Source organism: Canis lupus, chromosome 7, assembly GCF_048164855.1.
Source record: "Canis lupus baileyi chromosome 7, mCanLup2.hap1, whole genome shotgun sequence".
Taxonomy (NCBI): Eukaryota; Metazoa; Chordata; class Mammalia; order Carnivora; family Canidae; genus Canis; species Canis lupus.
The window spans coordinates 58,475,074-58,481,489 of record NC_132844.1 but is presented as its reverse complement, the minus strand read 5'-3'; positions in this window follow the sequence as shown (position 1 = coordinate 58,481,489).

Genomic DNA, 6,416 nt, shown 5'->3' with positions numbered 1-6,416 from the left:
AGCGCTCAGTCCAAAGGTCTATAGAGAGTGTCTGGAGGACCACACTTGGCCTTTGCCACCACCAGCTACGTTATCCTCCCTGAGAGGCATCAGCCTGCATCTGATAGGACCTGGCAAATGGCTCCTTAGGCTGTATTTTTGTATTTTGTGAAATCCATGTTAGATGTATCTTATTTGAAAATTAAAATTTGTATAGGTGCACCCACACATATACACATCCATTTATCTATTGTTCCTTTTTAATCTCTGATCTCTTTTTTTGTTTGTTTGTTTATTCACCAATTGGTGTTGACCAATTGTTTGCTCACCAATTGGTTGTTCATCAATGTTCTGTAAAAATGTGTTTCCCAAAGAGCAGGAACCATAAAGGTTCACTTTTATGAGAATAACTTGGGGTGTTAATTGAAAATGCCGGTACCCATCTTTGAGACATAACAAATAAGACTATCTGAAGGCGGGACCTCAGAATCTGCATCTTCAACAGGCTTCCCTGGAACATATCAACCACACTCAAGTTTGAACCTTTTCTTTAAATATTGTCCACATGGGTTTGGTAGTTTTACCACTATTTCTCTTGGGTTAAAAGTTCCTGGACTAGCACTCTTGATTTCATTTACAGCAGCTGGATCAACTCTTATTAGCTCTACATTCATCTTCAGCTTTGGTAGAGCCTTAACCAATTTTGATTTTATTCTTCTTGGCCTAAAGATCATTCTTCTTTCCAGACAGAACAAAATCAAAGCAGGAATCAGGAAGCTCGGCTTTCATTATACCATCCTTCAAATATCCAGCATTGAAACCAGCCACTAGACCTCTCTGTGTAGTTAGTCCATGCCTGCCACCAAAAGGTCTCTTGTGACTCTTGGATTGTTCCTTGCGTCACTCACCATGGATCAGGGTGACTATTCGGGTTTATTCAGAAGTCTCCCAGATTCAGCACTCAAAGTTCCATGTCCTGGGAAGCCAGAACAGCTAGTTACCGTATCAGGACACTGACCTCCCTGACTCTCTTCTTCCAGCTTGGTCTAACTTGTACATTTCACGTCATACAGAGGTTTGATTTGCTGTTCATCTTTGTCCCTATCTCCTGAATACACTTCTGAGAGTATCCTCTGCAAGAATACTGGTTTATTTCAATTGCATTGCTTTTATTTTTTAAAACGTAGTCGCTTGACTACTGTCCAATGAAGGGATGTTTGGGCTTCCATGTAAACCTCTTGCATGTGGAATCAGAGCTGCCCCAGGAACTGGCTGTGCTTTAGCCTCCTGCCTTTTTGCATTGAGTGGCACATCAGCTGGCTTGCTTTCCTTATCTATTAAGTAGGGTCATCCTCTCAGTGATCTTTTGTGTCATCCTTTTGGTCAAAGATAGAATCTGTATGGTTTAGGATTCATCTGAAAATAAGAACCCAAGTGTCAAGCCAACTAGTAACTAAAGTGGAGTTTAACAAGCCACCAAGTGCTCACAAGGATACTCAAGTATCTCTAAGGTGATCCCATGCCTTCTGTTAATACCTCCTCCCTGTACTGCTTACTTTACCCTCTGATGTGGGTGGTTCTAATGTTATTTTGGGAGGGGGCTGAAACCACAAGAAGACTGTGTTGTATGGAGTTAAAAGAGGGGATTTCTTGAGATCTGAATTAGTCATAGTCAGATTGCAGACATTTGCAACAGACTTAAGACAGTACACTGTTTCCCCTGTGATTCCGTGTCTTCAAATGGATAATAAAATTCTCAAACATTATTTCACGCCAGACCAACTTTTAATTTTCTTTAGTTACACTAGGCCCCCTCACTATTAAAAAGAGGTACATGAATCAGTACCCTGTACTGATTTGTTCGTTCTATTTTATATTTGAAAATAAATAACCCCCTCCAAATAAACCATTTGGCCTCCTTGAGGCATTTCCCTCTTTTCTTCCACTTGAGATCAATAGAGAATTTTCCATCACAGTAATAACTGCCTCCCCATTTCTTTTTAAGATCTTCCCACCCCCATGAGATAGGTTTCCTGCCCGACCCACAAGGCCATGAAATAATACCTTCAAGTTCTAGTGTTGGCCAGACACTCTGCTCTTGGCATGTCCCATCATCTACATCTGGGTGGCATCCTCCACACGCTGCAGCTGACCACAACCTCCCCCACCCTTCCTCCTGGCCTGGTCCTCTCACACACGTGTTCTCCAGTAATCTTTCAGCAGCAGGCTTCTGAATTCTAAGAGAGCTATCTCCTTGACTTATGTTACGCAGCCCCCCTTTCTACAAAAGAATCCTCTTCTTTTGAATTCCAGTTTGAAGACTCGTTCCACTGAGACTTGGGGACACCTGAGACAGAAGAGTCCCTATCATCTTAACTTCTGTTCCTTTCTGCATCAAACAAAAGTCCATCTCAGTTTGTAAGTGCAGTCTCCCCTTTCTCTTCCAGCTACAAGGACACCTTTAAATTCCACCTGGAAATGTTTAAGAAAACTAAGAACACTAAAAGCCTTCCACAGTGATTAGAATAAATCCTCGGATTAACCTATCAGGGTGGAACCAAAGAGAGAAAGGCGCTGCTTTTCAAAGTTATAGTCATGCTACTTCCTAGAAGGAAGACAGACCTTCTATTAGGAATGGAGCAGCTCTTTTTTTTTTTCCAGAAAACGTTTTAATGAGGCTTTGATTACACACCATGTTTTATTTATATGAATGCATTTGAATTAAAGACAGACATAAAATAACTTTGCATAGTTTTTATGAAAATTTCAGTGTCCTTTGGATTAGCCCAAGGGCTCGCCATTGGGGAAGAGGAGGAGGTGGCAAGCAGAAGCTTGGCAAAGAAATGTAGTAAGAGAGGAACTCTGATTTGTGAAAGACAAGAAGGCATGTCATGGCCATTCAAGCCCTCTTGAAGGGCTTAGACAATCAACTTCATTAATACTGGTATCTACTATCCAATTATATTCAACAATATCCAGCTTTAATGGTATCCTGTCTTCTGTTGTAATCCTCCTATGTTAGCTCCAAACTGTCAAAGTCTGTTCCACACAAGACAAGTGTTGGGTTTGTTTTGGGTAACAGAAGGAGGCTGATCTACACTTGGGAACAGTGGTGTAGATAAGAACACAGATTGAAATCAGAGATGATTAGGGGAAAACTGGGAACAGGGGTTTAGGGCCGATGGGTATAGGAAAGTTCCAACAACTTGTAAATACCTTATAGAAATCCTGAGAAATACTTGAAAGTTGCTGAATTCCCCACAGTGATAAAGGATAGAGGCCTGGATTATTTTATGTGAATATTAGACAGGAGTTTGTAGAAGGTTGTAGACCTTGGATCACTTGGGTTGTATTATTTATGAGAAATCTTCTTTCTTGAAAGCAGACAATCTAAAATCTTCAGGGAAGACAGCAAAGACTCTCATAAGCACTATTGCTTAGACTCCAATCCACTGAAGATTTAATTTGCATAATAATTTTCTCATGTTTTGCTACTTTCCTCTGACATAATCACAGATACATAGTAATGTTCATGATTCATGGACAACTCCACTTTTGAACATACATCAAGTGCTTGTACTGTCATGGTTGCAAGGCAATCTCGACCTTCAAAGATAGGGCAGCCAAAGAGGGGAGCATGTCAGGATGTGTGAAACCACTTCGAGGACTGGCCCTCAAGGAGGATGGCTGAATGTCTCATGATGTCACTGCCCGAATTTGAGTTGAATGCCTGTTGATGAAAATATCCAAGGGTGCCAATATGGTGGGTGGGGCTCAGTGGCAAGAGTATTTGGAAAGGGCAAGATTTTTGTCCGGAGGGTGGGTGGCTTGTGCATCCAAGAACTCCAGTCTGTCAGAAGCAGAACCCCAGCCAGTAGGGAAGAAGATGATGAGTGGTCCCCTGAACCTAAGGAAAGAGGCCTGGCTAGAGCTACATGTCCATTGAAATGAATTTGTCTAAGATCATGAAACTCTAGCACTTGACCTGCTGCTTATTATTGTCTCAAGCTCCTGAGGTAGAGTGGCAAAGGGAACATGCTTTATTTCTAACTAAGACTTTGACCCCATATTCTTATCTGGTATCATCCCTGAGGCACTGGGTTAGAACAAATAAAAACAGTAATGACCTCATTTTCGTCCCCCAATCCAAGACCTAAAGTCAGGTCTCTTAGGCCTCTTACCCATGGACCTATCTATGGCTTTACTCTCACCACTCTGATAATGAGGATAATGAGGATGCACACAAAAAGGATTCACACAAAAAGAAGAACCCAGGAGAAAGAGAACACTGGCCATGTTCACACCATTGGCATCTCCTCCCAGCTGTAGCTTAATTGCCTGGGTCTGAGATCTAACTTTGTCCTGAGACCCCATGACTTCAGAACTCTTTCTGTTGGAAGTGGCAGAGAGATGAGAAGATCGGAGAAGCCATCTGAAGAAGAGAGGAAGCACTGAGTTACTTCTAGAAGTCACAGGGTATCATTAATGTTATGTGAGAGCAGAGACTCATGTGAGTAGGATGTGGTTCAGAGTAGAGCATTCATCCCCTTGGAATTAATGGGATGTGGAGGACTGATGGCTGAGAGAATGCGGCTAATGTTAAAGGCTTGTGAGGGGGGACCCAGAAATCTCACCTCATTCGTACAAGCCATCAGTTTACACGACTGATTCCAAACAAATTCTAAACATGCCTATTGGTTGGTATGGGGCTTCTAATTTATTGCCTGGCTTGATTAAGGCTGAGTTGGGGTCAGAACGGGTTTGGGGCTGTCATGGAAAATGTTCAGGTCTTACAGAATGTGAGGCTGGGGCAAGAAGGAGAGATAAGTAGTCCCCGTAAGATGCTGTGATCTCAGTCTTTCCCCAGGAGGAAGATTGACATTAGTTCTCTTCAGCTTTCCTGCTCAGGCAGGATTAGAAAAATAAACACTGATCTGTAGCTATTTTGCAATGACATCTCTGATATACCTGGGAGGGGATCCTGTTCTCATACAACAGCAAGAAACTCTCAGCTGAACTGCTCACTGCAGACCCAGCCATGCCTTTGGCTAGCTGTCACCCAGTTATTCTGATACATTATCTGAACATGTTGGTTTCTTGGCTATATTCATTGCATTTAATACATTTACAATATGTAACAATCCGTTTGACACTGACCTTAATAATTAGGAGGGATGTCAAGACCAATTGAAAGGATGCCACACCAAATCAGAATGGACACCACCGCCGATCAAAGTGGAAGCTGACCATAGCAATTGATGTGCCACAACAGTGCAGACCAGCTGAGGAGCAGCCCAGTTCTGATGAGTGCTTGGAATAATTAATTCCAATAGGAGCCTTCCACTAGTGAGAATTTCAGGAAGTATGATGGGCTTGTTGAGTTTGTGGTTCTTTAAATCCTTGCAAGAGCTGCCTTGAGGCAAAGCTGGTCTTCTTAGCACATTGCATGGCATATGCAGTAAAACATCTTCATGAGGGTAAGGCGGCAGCCAGAGCTTGGCCATTAGCCACCACTCTTCTGCTGAGAACCTTAAAGTAAATGTGTGTGGGGGGTGGAGGCAAAAAGATACATGCCAAGATTTACTTTGAATTCCCTTGAGATAGTTTGGAGGCCGATATGCATACTCACGCACATGTGCCGATGCTCACATGTGTGCGCTCACACAGCACTCCGTGCCGGTTAGTGCTATAGGGGTTCAAGGGAGCTGGGCCCAGGCAGAGGCAGCAGCTGGCAAAGGCATTGTTCATTGTATTGTGAGTGACATGAAATCCACCGTTTGACAGCCAGCCCACATAGCTGTGGTGATGTGAAAGGCTCACTTTAGATCACGCATTCCATTGCTCTGCATGGATTAATATGGCTTTGAAAGGGCTTTTCTTTCTTTCTTTCAAATTTAATATGAGAGTATATGAGGAAGAACATGGTAGCAATTAGCTGCTGCCATGAATTTTATGAGCAGTTTGCTAGAAACCACATTAATGACTCCATGGGTAGTGCTGAGATCAGTTTTGCTATGTTATTTTTTCTCTCCCCCCCACCCCTCTTTCCCTCTTAAAAAGGCCAGTTCCAAGCTCCAGGATGGTATCAAGTGGGTGGCCCCAATGGCCAAGATTCTCTTTTTCAAGACAGGTAGCCCATCTCTGCCTTGGATCCTACACAGAGCCTGCTAGGTGGTTCCAGCCTTGTTTTGGGGCCTGGAACAGCTGTACTGATAGGAAATAGTCTGGCCTTGGTTCTGACAGGTCTCCAGAAAGACATCCCTGTAAGAAGTGTCCACAGTGAGGTTGCTACTAAAGAGAAATTTAGAGATCCTCAATTTTAACAAAGGGAACTAGACTAAAATGTGGGCAACAGCTACGGGGGAAAAAAGGCAAGTGAATAGTCTTTATAAATTCTCAGGAGGCATGGATGGAGACGGTTTAAAGATATTGTTACA